This window comes from Acomys minous (assembly GCF_964271855.1).
Source record: "Acomys minous genome assembly, chromosome: 1".
In the NCBI taxonomy this organism is placed as follows: Eukaryota; Metazoa; Chordata; class Mammalia; order Rodentia; family Muridae; genus Acomys; species Acomys minous.
The window spans coordinates 62,866,256-62,892,338 of NC_140483.1; the positions used below are offsets into that span (position 1 = coordinate 62,866,256).

Here is a 26,083-nt window from a genome sequence, read left to right on the forward strand (position 1 = left end):
AGAATTCGGAGCTCTCTAACAGCAACGAGAGCAAAAATATACCCCATGGCAGCTCTGTAACAGCTCCTGGGTCCTTCCCCAAAGCAACAGGAGATGAAGGTAGCGAGCTATTACTTCTCCTCTCAACCCACGTGCTAAATTTCTGTATCATAGCTATCTTCTTAGCAATGGGGAAGAGTCACGCCTCTCTCTGGACAGCCATCAATGTCATTTCCCCAATTGCCCACCAGGGATTGTTTGAGAGAGTCAGGAAATTCCAGTCCCCAACAGAGATAAGGGTCCGGCCTCGAAGCCGCACTTCTGCCCAACACAAAGGAGAATGAAGCAGGGCATTGGCTCATGCTTCCATAGTTAGGTCATCCCTGGACCATCTGAAAGATGCTGACAGGTTAAGCCAGACACCACGGGATTGCTTAATGCCCACTACTGAGCCTCCTTTAAGGAGTAAGGGCACGGTCAGCATTCATAGTTCTGAAGCCCATCAGGAAGATGTATCACTGCCTTTTTGGGTTCATAGACTTTATTTGGGTGATTTGGGTGTGATCTGCTTGCCTGCTTGCTTAAGAGATGGCTAGTGTTTGAATAAAGGTCATCTGGGGCGGAGAAAGTATTTTAGGGTTCGACTATGCCAAGGATGGTGATAAAGTCAGGTTTAGTTTTATTTATATTTAATCCAATGAAGTATAATATAGATAGATTTGCTAGACTAACCTACAGAAATATGGAAGTGCCTTCTACTGTAACTGGGAAAGATGCCTATTTAATGATGGATTTTTAGGTACATCATTAGGTGCATCAGAAGCCTATGTTGAACTATATTGTAGAAAAGGCTCCCAGATGACTTAAAGGTTGCCCTGCTGGGGGTCAAAGAGATGAAGCAGCTGGTAAAGCTCTTGCTACCCAAGCATGAAGACCTTGGCTCAGCACCCAGAACACATAGGAAAAGACTGACATGATGACACGCTCTTGTCATTCCACTGAAGACCATGTAGAGACCGGTGAGTCTCTGGCACTCAGTGGCCAGCCAGCCTAATCCACTTGGTGAGTTCTAGCCTAGTGAGAGATCTTGTCCCCCAAAACAAGGTGGATGGTGCCTGAAGAACCACAGCTGAGGTTGTCTTTTGGTCTCTACACACACACACACACACACACACACAAGCACACACGTAAATGTACATTCACACACATATACACATAAGAAATATACGTCCAGTATAAATAAATTTATATTCTTCAAGAAATAGTCTCAAAGTACCTCAGACTCTGAAATGATAGGGTTGGGGGCGCCCCATTACACATCTTAGCATGCCACCAATCTGAAGATATTTGTCTTCCTCTACCCATGTTATGCTTAGACCTATATTTATCAATATAACAGCCAGGAGCCTAATGTAAATTATTTGAAGTTAAAATAAATGGCCCCAAGGAAAAGGCATCTAATAGATTTATTTGGGAAAATGAATATTACAAACATCTCCCATGCAGCTGAAAGAAAAACACCAAGCAGGATGGCCCAGTTGATATAAATGCATTTGATGAACTCTGCAGTGTGCATGTAGTAGAAGATGATAAAATGCCCCTTTTTAATTTAGAAAGAGAAACAAAATGGCTAATTTATAATGGATTTTTTGTTTAATTTTAATAAGTTCCAATGTTTTGTTTTGTTTTGTTTTGTTGGCTCATGAGTGTAAGAGTGATTTTTTTAGAAAGTGAAAGCTCTAACTCCTCATATCCCTGAATATCCCTGTGTAGGGTAACTGAACTTGAAACGAGTTCTTAGGTGTTGGGGGTGAATAGGTGTGTGGGTGCAGTCAGCTGTCTGTGCACACATGGAGGCCATCAGTTGACATTGGGTATCTTTATTAGTAGCTTTCTCCCTAATTATTAAAACTGGGTCTCACTAAGCCTGAAGTTTGCTGCTTAGGCCAGACTGGCTGGTCCTAGAGAATCAATCCCCTATCTCTGCCTTCAGAAGCTGGGTTCACAGGCGTGTGCTCTGCCATGCCCAGCCTTTACACGGACACCGCGCATTCTAACTCAGGTTCTTCAGCTTGCATGGCAAGCACCTTCCCCACTGAGCTGTCTCCTAGCGTTTTTTCCTTCCATTCTTCCAGAACTTTCCACACTCAGAGACCCGAGAGGGCTTTTGGTTTCCAGCTTTACATTAGGATCTGGGAGAGGAGCATCTGGGTCTCTCAGGAAGAGAAAGTACAAAATAGAAATTCTTCCCGCCAGAGTTTGCGCTGTCCCCAGTGCACATTGCATGTTACAATTATACCTCTTAAGTAACCCCAAGAAAATGATCTGGGTCAAAGATCACAGAGAAGTGAGTATGTTTGCTCAGTTGCTTGAGGTGTCTGTACAGAACCTTCTAGAACAACTGGAGGGTGGGCTGAGGTTGTCAAGTGTGGCTGAGTTCCTGGTCAGACACCACCCAAGGAGCTTTATGTGGACTGAGCCTGCTCTGTCCTCAAGCAACACCTTCCCTGGATACCCAGCTATGAGAAATCATGGGTGAAAATCCAAGATTTTCCCTGCGTGTGAACCTGTCTGGGTTATCAGGATTCCTGCAAGCCTCCGACTCTGTGCCCCAGCAATCATCGCACTACAATACGGTGTTAAGGGATCTCTCAGAACCCTCACACAGATAAAAAACAAAAACAAAAAAAAACAATGGAGAAGTGTTAACAATCTATTTTATTTTTGCCAGTCACCTGGGTAGGTCAATATAAGGTGTGAGTGCTGAAGCCAAAGAGAAGCTTCAGATACACAAAACGCGCTAAGAGTTGAAAGTGGCAGTTTCCTACCTTGAAAGCAGTTACTGTCTTCATGAACTCCCTTGGCTCAAAAATCTGACTCCAGAGCTGTCTCCTAGTCCGAGAATTCCAGAGGTAATAAAACAGCACTCTGGCAGGTGGTGGGCTGCAGAGTGAGGTCAGAGTCTGAGGCCACTTTCAAAAGGTTTTCCAGGAAATCATTCTATTGACTAATGCTTAAGTTTGCACAGGAGTTTTGAGCACAGCATGGTATGACAAAAGGTCAGGAACAGGACATTAACAAGGGCACTGGGTCAGACCGAGGCTGCGGTTCCTATGAAGGGAGATGTCACTGCCAGACTTTAGACATTGAAACTCACTAGCTAATTGGAAGCCTGATGTTTTAATCCAGAACTAGTCACTTGTACTATCTGACCCTGCCGTGTCACTTTTGATGTCGTGAGGGCCTGGCGACGTAGCTCAGTGAGAAGAGTGCTTGTCTTTTCAGCACAAAGCCCTGGGTTCTGGTCCCAGCATTGCGTAAATCTGATGTAGTGATGTTTGCCTCTAATCCCACAGGAGGCAAAGGCCAAAGGGTTGCAAGTTCAAGATGAATTTTAGCTCTACAGTGAGTTTCAAGTGGGTCCTTATATCAGAGGACTAATAGAAGGAGAAAGAAACATGAGTGGGGTCAGCTCTAGGAGATAAAAGATAAATTCTTTGATGTCACAAATGAGTGCAAGCTCCTAATTTGCATCGGACATGCACACAGTAATGTGTTTGCTTTCAGGAGCATTTGCTTCAAGATAGCTTTTAAAATATATTCAAAGTCATGCCTACCTGAAACATACTTTCTCCCTTTCACCTGTTTTACATCCTCATCCCACACACACACACAAAAGGGAAATTGGTGATCTAGGAAAAATCACCTGACACCTGCAGTTGTCACCTGAGGAGAAGGGTTACTACATTGCTCCGTGTGTGTGTGTCTGTGTGTCTGTGCAGGACTGGATGAGAGTGTGTGCCCACAAGTGCACATGTGACTGTAAGAGATCAGAGTCATCTTCTGGGTATATTCCAAGGAATGGAATAGCTGGGTCTTGAGGAAGTCCTATTCCCAGTTTTCTGAGATAGCACCAGATAGATTTCCAAAGTGGCTGTACTAGTTTGCATTCCCACCAGCAATGAAGGAGTGTTCCTCTCTCTCCACATCCTCGCCAGCATGTGGTGTTGCTTGAATTTTTTATCTTAGCCATTCTGATGGGTGTAAGATGGAATCTCAGGGTTGTTTTGATTTGCATTTCCCTGATGACTAAGGAGGGTGAGCATTTCTTTAAGTGTTTCTCAGCCGTTTGATATTCCTCTGTTGAAAATTCTCTGTTTAGTTCCCAGCCCCATTTCTCAATTGGGTTATTTGGTTTGGTGGTGTTTAATTTCTTGAATTCTTTATATATTTTGGATATTAGACCTTTGTCAGATGTAGTCTCCTGAATGGGGAGACGTGGTGGCACTCAGAGGAAGGACAGCAGGCTACCAAGAAGAGACTTGATACCCTATAAGCATGTACAGAGGGAGGAAGTCCCCCTCAGTCATAGACATAGGAGAGGGGAGTAAGGGGAAAATGGGAGGGAGGGAGGAATGGGAGGATACAAGGGAGGGGATAACCATTGAGATGTAATATGAATAAATTAATAAAATAAAAAGAGATCAGAGTCAGGTGTTTTCTACCACTGCTCCCAACTAACTCTATTTTTTTTTTTTTTGAGAAAAAAATCTCTCACTGGACTTGGAATTAGACTGGTTGACCAGCAAGCCATAGTGATCCTATTTGCATACTCTCCAGTGCTGGCTTATCGGTACATGAGCCCATGCCTGGCTTTTATGTGGGTCATGGGATCTGAACTCGGGTCCTCACGCTTGCACAGTGATCATGTCACAGAGTCATCTCTCCAGCCCTAACTCCTTCAGGTCTTCATAACATCTTAAAAGATTAGCTTATGAAATACATATGACGTGGCTGCTGGAGTATGGTCTCGTGGTCTTAGGCTTGCCAATCAGCCATGGTCCTGACTGAACGATCTCAACGTGTAGTGTGGGCTTTGAAGGGGAGAAACCGTGATGCTACAGTATAATCCCATGACAGAGTGTGAGGTAGGATTTCCACATACCACCATTCATCATAGAGGAGGACATTCTTGAGGTAGGACTGTCAAAGTGAAACCTGAGTCAGCACCTTTCAGATTCAGCACAGGAGGGCGTCCATATGACCCTCATACCTGTCCTGCTGGCTGGGAAAATGGCTCAGGGATAGGATGCTAGCTGCTCTTACAGTGTACCCGTATCCAGTGGCTCACAGCTCTCTGTAACTCCATCTCCAGATTTTATACCCTCTTCTGGCATTTGTGGGAATGCATGCACGAGCATGCACGCGCGCACACTTGCACGCGCGCACGTGTACACACACACACACACACACACACACACACACACACACACACACAGCATAAATAATAAAAATAAAACTTTAAAAACCAGCAGCCACAACGCTGCCGTTAGGAACCCTATGTCTGTCTGTTCTATCTTATATGTACCATCCTTTGTGTGCGTGGACCCATATGTGTGCATGTGTGTGCGCGCGCATATCGCTGGTCAAATGCTAGCTGTCTTCTGAGGTAATTCCCCCCCTCCCTTAAATTTTTGAAATAGACTCTCAAAACCAGTAAGTTGCTGATTCTGTTAGGCACAGCGGGCCACCTCCAGGGATTCAGGGATTCTCCTGACTCTGCTTCCCAAATGCCTCCAGCACAGGCCCTCGCATACTGCCACACTTGGCTTTTAAATGTGGTCTCCAGGCCAGGTCACAGGACTTTGTGCTGGCACTGTAAGCATTTCCAAGCTGAGCCATCTTGCCAGGCCTTCTGAAGACTTTAATGCAAGAGGTGTTCTTTATTCTCTTTCTTTTCTTTTTCTTTCTTTCTTTCTTTTTCTTTTTCTTTTTGGTTTTTCAAAACAGGGTCTCTCTGTATAGCCCGGGCTGACCTGAACTCCCTCTGTAGACCAGGCTGGTCCCAAACTCACAGAGATCCACCTGCCACTGCCTCCCGAGTGCTGGGATCACAGGCCTGCGCCACCACCTCCAGGCCCAAGACTTTTTCTTTTTTTAATATAGTTTATTAATTTATTCATATTACATCTCAATTGTTATCCCATCCCTTGTACCTTGCCATTCCTCCCTCCTTCCCATTTTCCCCTTATTCCCCTCCCCTATGACTGTGACTGAGGGGGACCTCCTCTCCCTGTATATGCTCATAGGGTATGAAGTCTCTTCTTGGTAGCCTGCTATCCTTCCTCTGAGTGCCACTAGGCCTCCCCATCCAGGGGATGTGGTCAAATATGGGGCACCACAGTTCGTGTGAAAGTCAGTCCCCACTCCCTACTCAACTGTGGAGAATGTCCTGTCCATTGGCTAGATCTGGGTAGGGGTCTGAAGTTTATTGCACGAATTGTCCTTGGCTGGTGCCATAGTTTGAGCTGGACCTCTGGGCCCAGATCTGCCCATCATACTGTTCTTCTTGTAGGTTTCTAGGACCCTCTGGATCCTTCTATTTCCCCATTCTCCCATGCTTCTCTCACCTAGAGTCCCAATAGGATGTCCTCCCCTCTGTCCCACTTTCCTGGTAAGTGAAGACTTTTTCTAATATTTTCCATCTTTCTTTAGTTTTCAAAGGCTCCAGTGTAGGGTGCTTCTCTCTTCCCTCATGCAGCTTATTTACCTGACTCCAGTTAATCATGGCCACTGATTAACAACTCCAATTGGTCAGTTTCTTTTCTTTTCTTTTCTTTTCTTTTCTTTTGTTTCAGTGGTAGTGTGGCACTCAGGGTCAACGGAGGGCTTTCCAACCCTAGACAAACACTTTTCCCACTGAGCTGCAAGCTAAGCTCTTTGGATCTGATCTTAGCACGTGTGGTTTGTAATATAAGTGTGATGTATTTTGTTATGACCGCATTACAGGTCCAGTTTTAGCCGTCCTGTAAGCAAGGCTTAATATTCTAACTTCTGGATTTTTTTCCCTCAGTGGCACTAATTTTTAATAGCCTTTAGGCAAAATACCTAAAATTCCAGCCCGAGTCACACATAGCCAATTAGTCTCTTGTGGACTCCCAAGAATATAAATCATTATTTCAAAAATGGGCAGGGGTATTGTAAATTTAGAAAAATACATTTCCACCCTAATCCGTCTTGTAAATTGCCTGGTTGCTCCTTTTTTTTTTCCTTTCAGGTCTTCATTTCTCCAAAGCCAAGGCTTTATTTTGTGGGTAAGAGTTCAGCAAGGGAATAGGTACTCTTCATGTTGCTAGAAGTTGGTTGGACAAATTGTCTGGCCTTCCAGGTTAAAAAAAAAAGTAGAAAGCTTTAGGATGTGACTGGAAAGAGCAGTTGCAACTGAGCATCTCCTGGCGCAGTGGTCAGGAATCTTGGGAAGGTTAGGGCTGAGGGCTAGGCCGTCTAGAGAGGTTTGCATCTAGAGCTCAGCTAGAGAGAACAGAAGATGCAGCTGAAGGCAGAAGGTAAAGCTGGCCCTTCATAGCTATGTGCCAGCATACTTTGCTTTTAAATTCCTCTAGTTTCCCACCATGTGGCTACAAATATTTTATAAAACAAGACATTTTAGAGGAAATGATGAATTCAGATAACTTTTACTTTTTAAAAGAAATCAAATTCCACTTTCTCTTTCTTGTCTCCCTCCCCCCCCCCCCCCCAATCCATAGGAAGTTTGTTTCTGGCCATTTAATTATGTTATACTTGATGAAGAGAGTTGTTCTTTTTTTCTTTTTTCTTTTTTTTCTGACTCTGCTAAATTACCACCATACTATGGAAGTCATGTTCCCGGGCAGCCTGAAGTTAATATGAAGTTAATAATTGAAAATAATTTTCCTTGTTGGTTTGCAGTTAAACGTAACTGCATGAAGCTTGCCTTCCTGGCTGGGGAGATGGCTCAGTGGTTAAAAGCACACACTGCTCTTTCAGAGAAACTAAACTCAGTTCCCAGCACACATATTTAGCCCATCATAACTTGTAACTCCAGCTCCAAGATACCTTATGTTCATCTCTTCTGGCTTCCATAGGCACCAGTGCACATAAGCCCAGGAATTTGAATATACATAAATAATAAACGCTTAGTTTCTTACATATGTTTTTAATTGAAATAGAAACACATTACCTGGCCTTTCCTCCTTCTAGTCCCTTCCAGCTACCCTCCCTTGAACCACTCCCATGTCCCCCAACCCTCTAGTTGATAACCTCTTAATTCATTATTGTTACATAGTTATATGTGTATATATTAATGTGTATGTACAAATACATACACACGTACAAGCTGATGAGTCCGTTTTTGTTGTTTGTGTGTATATAGTTTCAGGGCTAACCACTTCATAGCTACACTTACCTGTGCGCTTAAGGATACGATTTAGAATATAGTCATCATTCTGGTGAAGACTGTAAGGTAAATACAATGTAGATTATTGTCCTGGACAGCACTACTAGACAGTTGAGCACATTAATTAAACTGGGGCTGTTGTCAGAGGCAGGTATCCTAATATTTTCATAGAGAAGACACAACTTGAGCTTTGGAAGCAATAGTTGATGGGGTTCTCAGCAAGAAACACATGGAGGGAGGTCAGCTGGGGAGTTTTGGCAAGATTTGGGTAACTAGATAGCATAACAAACACAAGTATGTATGTTTAAGTATAATTGCACATGCCTGTATGTGTGCTTCATGCGAATGCATTTGTCCGTTTAAGTATGCATGCACACATAGAGTGGAGGTCAGAGTTCAAGTTGGGTGTTGGGTGTCTTCCTCAGTCATTTTCCACTTTATGTTTTTGAGACTGGGTCTCTCAATAGCTTAGAGTTTGCCAGTTCAGTTTGCCAGTGGGCCCCTGAGATCTGTCTGTCTCCATCTCCCTGGCATGGGATGGCCTGTGTGTCCCACCACATTCAGCTTTTGACAAAGGCTCCGAGATCTAACTCCAGTTCTCAGTCTTGAAGCACTAAAGACGCTGACTGAGCGTCTTTCCAGCCTCTTTCCCAGATTTTGATAAGCACACGTAAAGGTTGTCTAGCACTCATGAGCAAATGGAATCCTTAGTAAGCACTCGCAGCTAGGGTTATATATATTCCATAGTGGGCTAGGAACCCTGTGCTACAGACAGAGACCTAACGCAAGCATCTGCTGGCCTGTAATGAGATGAGAATTTGGAATTTCTGCATTGAAGTCTGTGTGTTGACAGACAAACCACAAAAGACTCACAGATTCAAGGTGTCTGGGAGAATTCCTGTTTGTCATCTGAGCAACCTGAGGAGACAGGTGTGCTGACTTCTTTATGCAAATTTCCTCGTGGGATTGTAACATACATGAGGCTACCTTAAAGTTGGAACTGAAAAATGTCTCATGTCTCCTGTGAGAATGGGAAATGTTAGGCTTGTCTGGGTTGTAGGTGCGTGATTGCCTGTGCAAGCATATGTGGGCCAGAGATTAGCGTCATGTATCTTTCTCTATCAGGCTCCATCTTATTTATTTGTTAAGTTATGTATTTATTCACTTATTTTTTGAAGCACCATCTCACTGAGTGGAGCCTGCCATTTTGGCTATGCTATCTGGTCCTATAAACCCCAGGGATTCTCCTAGCTCTGTCTTAGCAACCCTGGGACTACAAGTTCGAATCCCCACGCCTGACTTTTAAATGTGGATGCTGAGGATCTGAACTCACGCCCCTTCCTCTTGTGAAGCAAGCACTTTCTCTACTGAGCCATTTCCTCAGCCCCAACAACTTGATCCTTGAACGTCTATTTTCTATACCTTGTTTGTCAACCTCACAGTTTGTGACATCGTATACTATGGTGTTTGAAGAGTGTCCTAAATGCATGGAAGAATTGCCAGGGAGCACTGTAGCCACCTGCCATCTCTGTGTCTGACCGTGTTGGCAAAGCCAGAACTCTTTGATGTCAACTTCAAACCCTCATCGCATGACCCACGCATACTGTTTTTACTCATTAGCTGTGATGGACCAGTCATTAATTTATATAAGCCATTTAAATCCATTTCTGTTTCTAGCTTCTCCTACCTCTGCTTGGATAATGAGCTCCATCAACTTAATCCCTGCTCTGTGGGGTAGAGAGTCCTTGTGGTTTCTTTAAATACAGATAAGCTCTATGTGCTGAACCCTCAATTAGACACACTCGAGTGTCCTGGGCTGCCTCACATCTATGTGCTCATATTCAGAGATGGATGCCACTCATCTGTGTGCTCACATTCACAGAGATGGGTGCTGCTCACTTTACCTCTTCAGAAGGGAGGGGATACAGGAACAACGCTGGACTCACTCATGCCTTCTTGATTTCATTTTTAATGTGTATGTTTAGAATTAGTGTACAAATTCAGTCTTTTTCGGATTAGATGTATTTACTTTGTGAGGTGATGTGCCGTGTGTGTGTGTGTGTGTGTGTGTGTGTGTGTGTGTGTGTGTGTGTGTGTGTGAATTTGTGGAGGTCTAAGGACGTCTTACAGGAGTGGATCCTAAGGCAGGTCATCAGGATTGGCAGCAAATGTTTTTGCTCTCTGAGCCCTCTCACTGGCCCATGGTCCAGTGGTGAGTCTGCCACTTTGTAACAAAGGAGAAATCATTCGTTTACTAGACCCTGCAGGAAGAAGGGAAAAAAAAAGAAAACAAACAAAGAAAACCAAGACAAATGAGAAAATTAGCTCCGATCTTTTGTATTTTTGGACATCTGAGGACAAATAAACTCCAGGCCATACATTGGAAGTTCACAGTAACCAACAGTCAAGTTGCCATTACAATAGTGATGAATAATTTAGAGACACAAGGAGCAGCTTTGTAAGTAAAGACAAGCCGTGGGTGGGCTGTGCTGCTGCAATGTTACTTGTTGGTAGGGAAAGAGCTCTAAACTGTTGAATTAATTTTTTGAGAAATCTGAATTTTTTCTTTCTTTCTTTTTCTTTTCTTTTCTTTTCTTTCTTTCTTTCTTTCTTTTGTTCTTTTCTTCTCTTTTTTGCTATGAGGAGGAGAGAAGGCAGGGCATTGCGCATCGTAGGCAAGTGCCCCACCCCTGAGCTATCTATCCAAGCTGAAGCACATTCTCATTCTTCTAGAGTCTTCTTCAGGTAGAAGTTACTCACTGAGCACAATTCCCCCTTGTCCAGTTCCCTCCAAGTTCCCTTTTCACTTTGCCCCTCCTCCCAGCCTCTCCCTTGTTTCCTTAGATAATTTTACTTCTACTTTTCTTTAATAAGTGCCCATCTGATTTTATTTGTGTATTTAAATGTAGGAAATGCAAAAGAGATAAAGCATAAAATATTTACCTTCCTTAGATTGCCTTAATTTTCTTAAAATAGTGTTTGCTGTTTGCGTTAATTTTCCCTGAGATGACAGAGCTTCACTCTTTTTTTTCCTCCTTTATTTGTTCCTTTAATCATTTTACAGCCTGATCCCAGGCCCCTCCCTCCTCTCCTCCCAGTCCCACCTTCTTCATGCCCCTCCCACACTCACCTTCTTCTTGGAGAGAAGGGGAGGGGGGGCAGGGGGGTGGGGGGGACAGGGGGGTGGGGGGGGCTCTCAACCCACCCTGGCACCTCAAGCTGCAGCAGGACTAAACACATCCTCTCCCATGGAGGCCTGACAAGGCAGCCTAGCTAGCGGAAAGGGATCCAAAAACAGGCAACAGAGTCAGAAGCGCCCCTACTCCCATTGTTGCGGGACCCACATGAAGCTCAAGCTGCACACCTGCTACATACGTGTAGGGGGTTTAGTTCCAGCCCATGCATGTTCTTTGGTTGTTGGTTCAATCTCTGTGAGCCCCCATGGGCCCAGGTTAGATTACTGTGTAGGTCTTATGGTATCTTTGACCCTTCCGGCTCCATTTATCCTTCCTCCCACTTTTCCACAAGACTTCCCGAGCTCAGTTCAGCCTACACCATACCGCAAGGACACTTGCTCAGCTCTGTTCATAGCAACTTTATTTGCAATAGCCAGAAACTAGAAACAACCTAGATGTCCCTCAACTGAAGAGTGAATAAAGAAAATGTGGTATATTTGCACAATGGAATGCTATTTAGCTATTAAAAACAAGGACAACATATAATTTACAGGCAAATGGATAGAACTAGAAAAGATCATCCTAAGTGAGGGAACATAGACCCACACACAGTATGTACTAACTTATAAGTGGATATTAGCCATAAACTACAGAATAACCATGCTATGATCCACAGACCTAACGAAGCCAAGGAGGACTCAAGGGAGGATGCTTGAATCTCACTCAGAAGTAGAAATAAAACAGATATTTGAAGCAGATGGAGGGAAAGAACTGGATGGGAAAAGGGGTGGGGAGGGCAACAGGGGTGGGGACTGGGTACAGGAGAAAGGGCTGGGAGAGAGAATAGAAAATAGGTGGGGGGCATCTCTGGGACAGGGGGAGGCTCTTGGGGGTCTACAGGGGTGATCTTAGCTGAGACTCCTAGAAACAGGGTTAAGGAGCCTGAAGTCTTCACCTCCTGTATCCAGGTGGGACCTCCAGTGGAGGGATGGGGACACCAACCCACCCATAAAACCTTTCACCCCAAATTCCTCTTGCCTACAAGAAGTGTAGGGATAAAGATGGTGCAGAGGGAATGGCAATCCAATAACTGGCCCAACTTGGGACCCACCCCATGGGAGAGAGCCAACCCCTGTTAGCATTAATGATACTCTGCTATGCTTGCAGACAGGACCCTAGCTTAAGTGTCTTCTGAATGGCTTCATTCAGCAGCTGATGGAAACAGATGCAGAGACACACAGCCAATCTTCACTCTTTAGAGCTGAAAAAAATCCATTGTGTATATAAACCATCTCTTCTTTACTTATTCCCCTGTTTCTAGAAAACTCCTTTGGTTCCACAGCTTAGCTGTTGTGGTCAGTGCTGCAGTTAGCACTGATGTGCAGGTGCTATGTTGGCTTAGGGTCCCCTGAGGAAATGCTTGGGAGTGTAGCTGGGTCACATGGAAGATCCATTTCTAGTTCTTTGAGAAACATCTATGCTGATTTGGTGATTTCCACAGATACTTTTTAAAAAATCTCTTCCACATCCTCTAACTGGCCACTGTTATCTATGTTCATGAAAGCGTGTTCCTGTTTTTTCATGGCAGCCTCCTCTCCATCCCGCCCCACCATGCGGCACCTGGAGCTACTTTATGACTGTGTTATATACCTGTCTTAGTTACTTTATAGTTGCTGCGATAAGATACCATGACCTAGGCAACTAACAGAAGAAACCATTGATGGGGATTACAGTTTCAGAGGGTAAGTTTATAACCAACATGATAGAGTGTCTGCACGCAAGCAGCCAAGCATGGTGCTGGAGCAGTAGCCAAGAGCTTACTCAAGAACCACAGTCAGGGGAAAGGGAAAGAGATGGAGCTAACCAAGAATGGTGTGGGCTTTTGAACCCTTAAAGCTACCCTCAGTGATGCATCTTCTCCAGTAAGGCCACACCTCCTATTTCTTCTCAAACAGTTCCACCAGCTGGCCGTCAGTTATTTAAATACATGAGCCTGGGGGCGGCATTCTCATTAGAACCACCATAGTATCTGTAGAGAGGTCAACATCACATGTCTTCCTCAGTTCCTCTCCACCTTACCTTTTGAGCTATGGCCTCTCACTCAACCTGAAGCTTACCCGTTTGACTAGACTGGCTGGTCAGCAAGGCACAGTGATTCTCCTCTCTACATTGTCCCAGGCACATGTCATTGTATATAGCTTGATATGTGGTTCTTAAGATGCTGGTTTCTGTGAAGCCAGAGTCACGGAGTATTTACCCTGACCAGGGCCTTTTGACAACATGGAACGTGGAGAAGAAATGAGCCTTTGGTCTAAGGCTTTGAAGTAGGAGGTTGTTTGGCATCATAATGAAATCTCTCCTGCTGCTATTAGGTGGACACAGCATGAAGACAAAGCAAATTCTCTGTATACCTAGAATATATTTTCTAAAAGGTCACCGTATTATGGAGGGATTCCTCAGTGGCTTGAATGTCTTATAGGCTTAGTTCTTTGCTTTTATCTTACTATGTACTTCTTCAGGGTAACTCAAAGAATCTTATTCTTTTCATAGGAAATCCTGAGACGTACAGTCTTTTATTGTTCATGAGTATGGTGGATATGCATGTGTCTACTCACATCCCCAAATGTGTCGGTGCATGAGTTAATGGATATGTGTGCGTGTGCATGCATGCGTGTGTGTGTGTGTGTGTGTGTGTGTGTGTGTGTGTGTGTGTGTGTACATTTGCGTGGAATCCCCAAGCTGACAGCACAAATCTTTCTCTATAGCTCCCTGCCTTATTCCTTGAGGCAGAGTCTGTCCTCTGAACTCATGTGTCTCATCTAGCTAACCGGCTCGTTCCAGGGATGCCTTTTCTTTGCCTTCCAGCACCAGAACTGCAGGCAGGCTGTCACATTCAGCGGACACGTAGGTGTGTCCTGGGAATCAGGACTCTGGTCCTCATGCTTTGTGTGGCAAGCGCCTGACCTGCCAAGCCACCTCCCCAGCCCCAAGGAACACACTCTTAACTCCTATCACTTCCAAGATTTGCTATAACAGTTCAAAGAGCAATTCCATGTTTTGAAGATTTTTGTGAGGTTCTAGATGTTTGTTTGCTTGTGTTGATATCCATAATTCATAAAAGAGATTCGGGGAATTCACATTCACATTTTGAGAAAATATAATCTTGCATGCTCAACAGACAATGTCAGACTATATAAATAAGTGTAACTGTTAACAAGTGACCGTGACTATCAGTCCTGTCACTGAAGGCTTCAAGTTGTAGGTGAACAGTGTGCAATGACTCTTTGCAATTGTGTTTTTTGAAGTATGCATTTGCTGATATTTATAATAGCCTGTGCGAGGGCAGTGAACACAGCATTTTAATTATCTGGAAATAATCTTGCTGTAGTTATAGCTGGCCATCAAGAACTAATTCAGGTTTAATTTTAAAAGTTAATTAGCTAAAATTATGCCCATCCCTACTATTAAACACAGAGCATCTCTGACAGCAGTCATTTCGTGCGTGCTTCCGGACAGCAGGTCAGAAATCCAGGGCCTGTTGGGCTTCATGGCACGCATTTAGCACAGAGTTGTGTCAGAGGGTGAGCTGACGCTGTGGTTCTCAGAGACCGAGTATCGATCGGCACCACAAGTGCTTTGGTTATGCAACTATGTCAGATTTTGGAATATTTATATATGTAAAATAAGATGCCTTTGGGAAACGATATGAGTCTAGACACATAGTTCATTTCTGTTTCAAATACAGGTTATAGGTATAACCTGAGCATACTTTTAATACGTGTGTGTGTGTGTGTGTGTGTGTGTGTGTGTGTGTTGTGGTATGTATCAGTGTGCACACTCACATGTGTATTTATACACATGGAGGGGAGAGGACAGCTTTGTGTATAGTTTTCTCAAGTGTTGCCCACCTTGTTTTTTTCATTGACAGCCTCTCACTAGTCTGGAACTCAGGCCGGCTGGCACCAAGCCTCGGGGATCCTCTGGATCCACCTCCCATGTGCTGGGATTTCAATCTGTGACCCCACACCTGCATTTTCACAGGCTCTGGGACTGAAACTCAGGTCCTCCTGCTCACACAGCAAGCACATCACCAATCAGCCATTTCCCTGTCCCTTGTGCTGTGCCTCTGCTGCACCTGTGTTTTGATTGACTCACTAAATGGAGCCAGGTTCTGAAGGACACACTGTAACCTAGATTTCTGGATTAGGCAGGCTCCACTTGCAATAGCGTTTTAGAAGCATGCATGCGTTTGGTGATATTTATAATAGCTTCTCTGAGGGCAATACATTTTTAGAGTGGTGGCTAGCAAAATCTTTTCTGATGGGGACCCCAGAGTGAATATTTTGGCTTTATGATCAGTACCCATGTGACGATTTGTCACATCTACGAAGTGTGTTAATCATACCATAAAAGCAACCATGGGCAATCTGTAAGAAAGCAGATGCCACAAACCAGTACATTCTTTGTTACTAAGACAGGCAAGATGTTGTTTGTTTTCTCTTTTTTCTTTTCACTTATTTATCTATTAAACGTGTGTGTGTGTGTGTGTGTGTGTGTGTGTGTGTGTGTGTGTGTATGCATGCAATGTGCATACAGGCCTCTTCTGACACCTTGGGTACCAGGCATGCACATGGTACGCATACATATGTATGTTCAGGTGAAACACTCCTACACATACAAATAATTGAAAGGAATTAATAATGAAATTACAGTGGACTGGGTATGTTTTTGTTTTGTTACCAAACTCCAGGAGGATAGCAAGGCCTGGGAGGAATGCTAATTAATTGCATTGCGTTACACATTTCTTCCAAAACAATACAATTATAAACCAGTAGTCTGCTAAGCTGGAGCCGGAGCCTGTGGGGAGCTGAATGGAATCCTGCTCTCAGCTGTGCTGAAAGCGTAAGGTCTGAGTCACAGCTATAGACTTAGTTACTATAAAAATCAGATTTCCATATGAAAGACTAACTATGATAAAACAAAAAGGTAGCAAGAGCCACGAAATGGTGCACTAGACAGCCACGTAGGAGGTAGCCAAGTTCATTAGCTCTGCGGCACTTGTTGTAGACTAGGGCTTTCTTCCACTGTATCTGCAAATGCTTGCTCACTGTCACTGTGCTGAGGGTAGAGTAGAGGCTGCCCAGCAAAGACTGCAAAACATATAGCCCTTTCGCATATAACATCTATGAATGAACTGTAAAACCAAAACAAAAGGGAACTCCTGGAAAGCAAGGGTTAGTCTGTTCTGTGTGGTTATTAGCGCTGAAGCAATAGATCGAGTTAAAATACCATATACGCTGTGAGTCCAGGCCTAATTTTCTGAATTATTTTTAAAGGTCTCCAGTGACATATGAGAATTGGCTTCTTACTTTATTTTTGCATTTTAATTAATTAATTAATCAATTAATTAATTAATTTTGCATGTGTATGGCATATCATGGCTTGTGTGTGGAGGTCAGAGGACAAACTTGTGGGACTCTCCGTGGCCACGTGGGTGCTGGGAATCATTATCAGGTTATCAAGCATGGCGGCAAGCTCCTTCACCTACTGAGCCATCTGGACTGACCTCATTATCCTATTTATAACAGGAATTTTTTTTTCAGCGGTAACTGCAGCTTGAAACTTTGGTTCCCTTTCAGAGTTTCATTGTTATTTTGGGAAACGTCTTTCCTAGTTAGGTAAGCGGCTCAATGGCACTTGTTAGACTTTTTGAAGAACCAAGAGATCGTAGAGTTCAGCTGGTGTTTTCATACATGTCTTTGTTTCTAATGTCCCATTGGAAGTAAAGATATAACTTTTAAAAAAGATATGTGTTATTTTTAGTTATGTATATTCACGAATGTCTCTGTGTACATGAACATGTGAGTGCAGTGCCGCCGGTGGACACCACTCCATGGTGGTTGGATTCCCTCAACCTGGAGTTGTAGGTGCTTGTGAACCAGCTGATGTAGATGCTGGGAGCTAAACTCAGGTCCTCTGGAAGAGCAGCAAATGCTTGGTCCTACTGGGTCATCTTTCCAGTCTTAAGAATCACTTTTCACTAGGTTGTCGGCGATGAAGATGCTTATTCTTTTACTCTAATTAAATGTGTGTGTGTGTGTGTGTGTGTGTGTGTGTGTGTGTGTGTGTGTGTGTGTCTGCATGCATGTGTGTCGTATAAGTAAGTGTATGTATGTGAAAGGTGTTTGCACCTGCACATGAGCGTGTGGAGCTAAAGGTTGACTTTGGGTGTCTTCTATTTCTTTCTACCCTGAGTTTTTGAGTCAGGTCTCTCCCTGGACTGCCATTCACCATTCCAGTGAGGTTGGCTAGTGGGCTCCAGGAGCCTCCTTTCCCTGCCTCCCAGTGCCGGTGCTGCAGATATGTACCAGCCTTGGCAGCAAGTGCCCTTTCCCTCTGCGCCATCTCTCTGGTCCTGCCTTGCTATTATTACATCTGATGTAACTGGGTTGATCTTCCAAAGTGGCTTGGAAGGGACATCACAATATTGTTGAGCCACTCTGTGAGGCGGCAGCAGACATCTTCTACTCGCCAAGCAGAGATCTGAAGTTGGCCTCCCAGATTTTAACATTTCTACTTATAATTTTCCCTAGATATTTTATGTTCTCTACTGATAATGCAAATGTTTGCTTAATGGAAACCTTAAGACCATTCCCACTGGCACTAGTGAGGGTGTTTGACCACCTCCATAGCTTACATTTTACTGACTCTAAATAACATTGAATTAATTTTACTGTTGATTTCTGCCATCTTTCCAGGTATTCCAGTACCTCCTACGAAAAGGGTTTTCATATTTGCTCTGTTCTTATGCTTTTGACTCATACAACCCATTGACTCTGGTGCTAACAAAATGGTCCATAGTTGTGGAGTTTGGGAGAGCACTAGCCTTGTCTGTGATTAACTCAAATGTGTCAAGTGTGTCCATGTGTGAGTGAGGTGCTTGTGTGTGTGTGTGTGTGTGTGTGTGTGTGTGTGTGTCACATTAAAAAACAATATACTAACTCCTGTCTTCTTGTATTTTTGTTTAAGTGTTAAATTTTCTAATACATTTTATATCTCTATGCAGAGAGCAGCAGTACACCTTTTCACTTGCCTTATTAATGTGGCCTGTTACACCAATGGACTTATTAGCAGGGACAAAACTTGTACTCCTGGATTGACTACATTGTGGTTGAAAGACAATTACATGTTCTGCTCTTATTTTCACATGAATATCAATCTGTAGTTGTCTTTCTTAAATATTAGGTAAAATTGTTACTTGTATTTAATTAATGAAAGAAAGTCTAGGGGCTGTGGAGATGGCTCCAGGGGCTAAGAGCACTGGCTGCTCTTGCTGAGGACACAGGTTTGGTTCCCAGCACCTAGATAATGGTTTACAACTGTCTGTGACTCCAATTCTGGGGGACTCACACCCTCTTCTAGCCTCCTCAGGTACTAGACATGCATGTAGTGCACATATACATGTGCAGGTAAATACTCACATGAAATAAAAATGCATTCTAAAATAAGCAGAATATTCCCCTTTGCCATGCTTGGGATCAGGTCTGGAGCCTTGGGCTGGCCATGACAGGCTGGTTAGGGTGTCTGTGTCTAGAGATAGCTTAAGGGCCAATGTGTTGCTCCTTCTCCAGCCCATGAGGCTGTTCTAGATAAATAATCTGAGCCGGTCTCGTTCAGAGGCAGACTATGCTTATCTAGGGGCAATGCTTTCAAACCAGCAATTCAGCCAATTAATTCTTCAAGATTCTGTGCTCATGTGGTCTAAGTACGTTTCCATTAGAAGATAGTACCCACTATGTGCTTTCATATTTATTGTCAAAAGGTTGTTGATTGCGAAATAATCTTAATATTTTTAAAACTCTGCAACAGCCTTGATTTTGTTGTCTTCTTTTGTTCCTCCTGTATTGATTTCACTTAGTAAAATTTATTTAACTAGATGTGTTTGATCGATCCTGAATTAGTGCCTTATGTTCTCCTTTATTAGACTTTTTTCCTGTCTTAAACTGTTCCTTTTAGAAATTTGCTGTGAGCTTTAAGCATGGATTTTCAGTTTTGTTTTGCTTTTAAAATACACACTGAAGCTATTAATTTTCCTCCGTGTCTACTGTAGTGCCACCTAAAAATTCGAATCTAAGGATATCATGTTTAAATGTTCTTAAGTCCCCTCTAAGTAGGTATTGATTCCCCCTTCCTCTCCTCTTTTATTGTTGTGTCTTTCTTAGATTTTATTCAGGAAATTTTCAAATGTAGAGATAAGTAGGAAGGCCAGAGTAACAGCACACCTTTCTTCCCACAACTTAACGTGAACAAGTGTTTAGCATTTCCTCATAAATCTGTTGTTGTAAATTACACGGTTCGGGTGGTGAGTGCTGTACACATGGGCTGAATTCCATGCCACATCTGATGTGTACATTTATCATGTGCTATCAAAAATTTCAAAAGGAACTCTTCTCTGAGTTAACATTTTTGTTTTACATAAGCTTTCCAAAATGAGTAGTAAGCACCTCTACATGTTTGCCCTAAATAAGTATTTTAACATGTGTCCTTGGAAGATAAGAGCCATATAACTGATAATTATATCTTTGTTCCCTAGTATAATAAAGACTTACACCACCAGACATGGTGGCGCAGCACTTGTGAGGCAGGAGCAGGTGGAATTTTGAGAGTTTAAGGCCAGCCTGGTGTACAGAGTGAGTTCCAGAACAGGCAAGGCCACACCGAGAAACCCTGTCTCAATAAAAGCAAAGCAAAACTAAAACCAACCAACCAAACAAAAGGCAACAAAAAGGAAAAACACAAACAAAACAAACAAACAATCCCCCCCCCCAAAAAACACCCAAAAACAAAACAAGGAACTTCCTCGTATGGCCCTCGTCTGATTTAAATTTTGCTTATTGTAGCCGAAATAGACTTCGTAGCTGTTTGTTTTTCAGGAACTCCCAGTTTCTTTACTCGCACTTGGTTGTAGCAATTCGTCCACCTGCTTAGCTGCATCCACATTTTTTGTGTATACACGTTGAGTTGACAAATGCTGGAATGTTCTGAGTGCTGTTCATGCCTCTGCTTGTGTCTACTTGTCTTCCACCTGTTTTCCCATGTGCTTTCTTCTCTATAATAAAAAACAAAAATACAAACGCCCTGCTTAGATAAATTAAATGTTTCACTTTGCTTGCCCTCCCTTCCTCCCTCCCTCCATCAGTATGTGTATATATATGTACATGGATGCATGGCAAGTCACATCTGTAGGGTCAGAGGCCAGCATTCACGAGTCAGTTCTCTCCTTCCATCATGGGTCTCAGAGATGAAATTCTGGCCCTCAGTTTTGATAGCAAATGCCACTACCCACTGACCTATCCTGCTGTCTCTTAAACATGATTTTCCCAAAAATATTAGAAAGAAATTTTTTGCTATGTGCTTCACATAACCACCTTACACAGCAAGTAAGATGCTCCCTTGTCTAGTGTAATTATTCTCCTTGCAGTTTAAAGAAATAATGGGGCGCTGATGGTGGCAGCATGTGAACAGTGTACACCCATCACTGTTTCACTTAGTGGCTTTTGCATGTATTGATTTGGATTAGTGATTTCACCGAGGGCACAGAGTGCCGATGTTACTAAGCTGTTCCCAATAGGCCATCCACACAGGTGAGAACTTCCTCATTAACAGCTCAGCATTAGTTCTGCCTCTGCTGCTCTGCAGGATGCGTCAACTCCCCCACTTTCCTTTACCTGTTCCTCCTAGCAGAAACTAAGTTTCTCTGTTCTGTCCTTGTGAACACCTTCTTCTCCAGATTGTAAGCTACCCAGGAGGAGAGTGTGTGCCCACAAACACCTATGCACACATGCAGCGTGCTCCTGCACAGGTGTAATCCAGATGCATCCCAGCAGCATGGGAGGCAGAGGCAGGAGAGCCCCTGAAAGCTCACAGGCCAGCCAGCCTGGCGTGCATAGTAATAACCAACAGAGACTCTGCCTGAAACTACATGGAAGGCAAAGGATTGGTACCCGAGGTTGTCCTCTGACCTCCACACACACTCCATGGCAGATGCACACATATGCATATCACACACACACATACACAGACACATGCACAGAGATTCAAAAAAAGCAAATAGTAGGAAAACGTTCTTAATAAAGAGCCAGTCTTTGCCCACCACTTAGAGCATCCAATGTTTCAAAAAAACCGTTGCTCTGGAGTGATTTATTTAAAAAAAAATACTTACCTGGAAGTCACACGTTGAAGAGTTTAATATTCACAGAGTTGCATGGCACTGTGGTGAGCACCACTGGGCTCTGATAACATGAGCAGAAGACACAGCCTCTGACCAGAAGAGTGGGTGGGTGCTTAATGTAGCTTGCACACCTTTTTTTTTTTTTCCAATATAGTATCAAGCAAGAGAATGACCTGGCCTCTAAGTTAAAACTCCATTCAATTTTCACAGTTAAGTATATCTATTTTTTTCCTAGCCGTTGTATCTCTGTGAACAAATGGCTTAATTTTCTTTCTTTTCAACTTTTCAACTGGTGATTTCTTTATCTATCAAATGACTTCTTCAAGAAACTTTGTCATTCTAGGTAATTGAATGTTTCCCGGAACTTGAAATAAATATACAAAATGAGGTATAATCCCTCTGTTTATATTCTTTCATGCTTCATGGCTTTTTTATGTGTCTCTGGGAATACTATTATTTTTTATTAGACTTAAAAGGAAAAAATAACTCTTGAGGTAATCCACATGTCTATCACCCAGCACAAATTTATGTGCTCATACCAAAGTATTATATTGAAATAAATCAAAGAATATTATTGGAAAGAATACTTCATTTCTCCCAAAGAAGAAACTATAAGGTTCGTGCAATCCTCATCTTAGAAGTTGTTATTTGCTAATAAAACAACATTTCCTGCAAAGGATCATCTTCATGAGGAAATGGAAATTTATGATAATTCTTTTTTTTAGGACACAATGAGTCTCAATTGAGTCCAACATTTTCTTGCCCCAAGTGAATTTCCCTTTTTTTTTTCCAGAAATGCCAACAGAAGGGAAAAGGTGGGTGTCTTTGCCAGTTACACCCAGCTCTTTCTCAGACATACCCATTGCTTCCAAATGGAATTGGGGAGACCCCTGACTCCAGACCAGTGGCTGCTGGTTCCAGCTCCTACCTGCCCATTAACAATACTTTGGATAGCTGTGCCAGCCTCTGGGTCAGCTCCATGATTTGTCCCACCCAGACAGGGCTGGCAGTGGGGGGTGTGGAGGGACCTAAGAGTAAGCCTCCCTCTCTCTCTCTCTCTCTCTCTCTCTCTCTCTCTCTCTCTCTCTCTCTCCTCTTTCTTTTTAACTGGGAAGTGAAAGCAAGGTTCCCCCTTCTGGATACCCACTTCTCCTTTCAGTTCCTTCCTTTGGGACAGACAGTCAAAGCTTCAAGTCCCATCACTGGCCATTCAGAGCTCCCATCTCCCCTCTCCACTGTATCCCTTCTCTACCCCTCCCAAGGAGGGTCCCCGTCTCCAACTACAGGCAGAGACTGGCTGAACCATTGGGTTGAAACTGATTGTGATAGCAGCAGATGGGCTGGATTTGACAGGGTGGATTCTGAGCAGCTTCTGAGTGGGGGCGGGGCAGGGAGGGAGAGGGTGGGGGTGGGAACCCAAGGGCCAGAGCGGACCCATAGGAGTGCGCGCCTGCTGCTGCTGCTGCTGCTGCTGCTGCTGCTGCCGCCTGCCTTGCCTCCTTTACCATGGGCTTGTGGGTATCTCTTTAGCGTTGAGATTCCCAGAGAAGTGGCACTGCTGTCCCCAGGCGGAGCAGGAGGGAAAGGTCCTGTGGCCCAGATTGCGCTGGGACACCGGGAGGCAGGCGCGAGCTAGGGACTGGAGGCGTGCGACACAACAAAAGCCTAGGTGCCGGGGCTGCGGAGCACGCGCGCAGACAGGCTTGACATGGCAAGTTTGTCAACTGTGGGCTCCGAGGCCAGCTTCTTGCTGCCCCTCAAGTGACGGCACTGCAGGGTCTGCCCCCCACGGCGGGCACCTCCCACCGCGACCTGGGCCCTCTGCAAAATGCTCCCCCGCAGGCCAGGTAAGAAGACGCCAGCTCCCTACACCCTCCCAGGCGTGTCCCTAGAGCGGTTTCCTATCCTCTATCCCTTGGGCATCCCCTAGTGCCTGCTGATCTGGTTGCTTTAAGCATTCTCTTTCTTTTTGGTCCACCTCTGCCCCCTGTCGCTAATGATAACAGTTACCCTCCCTGAATCCCTTGTAGAATCCCAAAGACACAGGGGTGGGGTGGGGTAGAATTTCTAGGAGGTGGCACTAGGCTGAATAATCTTTCTGCTAAGAAAGTCAGTGCCAGCACATCAAGGCAGGATGTACAGGATTTAGCATTCACTGTCTATTCTCAAGCTACTCAAGCTAGGCGTCACGCGCACACACGCCCCTTTTCCACCTGTGGGACCTTGCTTTGTGCAGGAAGCGCTCGTGGAAACACGCACACGTGCTCAATGCTCCTTGTGCATTGAGCCTCGCTTTCGTGGAGGACTTTTCTTAATGGTAAGGGAAGAGGAGAATGCATGGCCTCTCCAAGCATCCAGTGTCTCATTCTTCTGTGTGTTGCTTGGTCTCCATTATAGTGATCAGATAGTAAAACATTTGGAGAGTGTGGAGAGGCTGCTGATTTTGGCACTGAGCATCACTGTACCCTTTCAGTCAACTGTCTTACATACTTCGCCCCTTCTTCCTCCTAAGATATTGCACTGATGGGTTCCTCTCCAGGAAAGTCAGTGCCCCAGGGGAGAGGAGGACTTGAAAGGTCAGCAACCTGGATCACAACAAAAAGCCTGGCCTCAGCAGCCCGTGAGGGACTTCAGATAGCTTTATTTCCTGTCCTCTTAAGCATATGCGTCAGGTCCCTGTCCTGGTAGTTAGGCTCCCTGGGGCCTTTTTCTCACTCCTTCAGGTGCCCCCACCCCTGTGCAGGCTCCACCCCACCTGGACTGGAGTATGTGCCATGTTGCTATCAGCAACTGTCTATGGCCCCTAAGCCTCTTAATTCTGATTGATGGGCAGAAATATGATATTATTTTGGAGTGACGCTGAGCTGCATACTGCCTGCGGGGCAGACCCTCCTCTAGCCACCCCCCCCCCACCTGAATCTTCAGAGAAAAGGGGCAGTTAGGATATCATCATTAAACACAGGTAACCACCTGGCATTTCTTTTTGTCACTGTGGCCCTTGCCAATTTGAGTTAAATAAACAAGACCCCTGTGCATGGCCTGTTGCTATCTACTTTATTTTTTGTATCCTCCCCCCAACCTATTTCTAAAAGAGATACTCCCTTGCAGTAGTTTCTAGAACTTTTCTTGTAAATGTTTACAAAGTCATTTTCTAGAAGTAATGTCATACCCATAACCTCTTCTTTACTTCCTTTGTGTGTGTGTGTGTGTGTGTGTGTGTGTGTGTGTGTGTGTGTGTGTGTGCAGGATCCCAGGTATGCACAAGCAGTGTAGTGGTCAGAGGACAGCCTTGCAGTTAGTGCTCAGCCTGCCTGTCTCAGCCCATTCCACTGTCCCCAGTGTGACCAGAGGGTACAGGAGCGGTAATAAGAATTCTGAGGATTCAGGCTCAGGTTCTCACCTCTGCACGGGACTCCTTTTTTCCCCCCCACTCTCTTTCCACTCTGTAGGTCTTTCCCCTCAAGACAATGAGTTGTCCATCCCTACTCCTGTGGAGTGTCCTTAGAAAAGCAAGGACACAGCCTCCAGTTTTAATGCTACACTTTGTGACGGTCATTCGAAAGGCACACCACAGCATCCCGCCTGGTGCCAGCCTGCTTCTCCAGGCCAGGAGAGTCAGGACATGCTTTGCGGACTTGTACAAATCCCCAACTGGACTCTCTGCCTCCTCCCCAAAGTGTGTGTGTGCAGAGGAGAATTTCATCCTTGCTGCTGAAACTATCTTTACAAGAATGTTTTGTTCTTCACTTCTTTCCAAATTCCCCACTATTTTTGGCCGAATATTTTTATTATCCAAACCATCAGACTTAGCTTTTAATTTTATTTTTCCCGCATGCGCGTTGCTTTGGAAACACTTGTGATGTATTTGAATCATTCATTTACTTGTATTAAACAAAACTTCCTGGAGGGGATTCCCAAAACTTGGCATCGGTGTGAGGCCCCTTGGGTGGGCAGGAAGCAGAGAGGCGGGGGGGGCTCCAAATGACTTTAAAATTCCCAGTAATGCTGGGCACAGCTCTGATGGAGAAACATCATAAGGACATTGTCCATTTGATTAGGACTTTACAGTTTACAAAGGCCCTTCCTCAGGCATTATCTCTTTAATCCCAGCAGCAGGAATTTTAAATAGTAAGGATCCCTCAGAAAGGCCCAGTAATGCCTGCCGATCCTGCTTAACCAAAGAGAAAGAGAGCATTGGAAATTAAACCAGCAGCTTATGCGGCTTTAATGCATAGAATAAACACAGAAGAAACCGCTCCAGAGCTCAGTTCTCCTGACGCCAACTAGAAGAACGAAGCAAAAGTGCAAGAACCATGTGTGCATCTGAGAGGAAACGCCATCCCGAGCTCTGGCGGCCCAGGAAGTGCTAGTTCTTACGGGCTTCCTGGGGCTCTGGACTCTCCTTGACCTAGGATTCCAGTTTAAGTGAAAGTGTTACTGGGGTTGCAGGGAGACTCTCAACTTAGGCAAAATGAGTTGGCA

The 26,083-nt window shown here is 44.3% G+C and overlaps 1 protein-coding gene across 9 annotated transcripts in view; it reads left to right on the forward strand.

Annotated features, from left to right (window-relative positions):
• The window catches only part of NCKAP5 (NCK associated protein 5), a 915,906-nt gene that overhangs the window by 309,874 nt on the left and 579,949 nt on the right, over nt 1-26,083 (forward strand). Inside the window, exon 1 of one of the 9 annotated variants that reach the window (XM_084799421.1) lies at nt 23,085-23,448. The exons of the other annotated variants lie outside the window; for them this stretch is intronic. The gene's annotated coding sequence lies outside the window, so the exon portion shown is untranslated. Of the gene's footprint in view, nt 1-23,084; nt 23,449-26,083 lie in introns of those variants that run through there. 9 annotated transcript variants of the gene reach the window in all.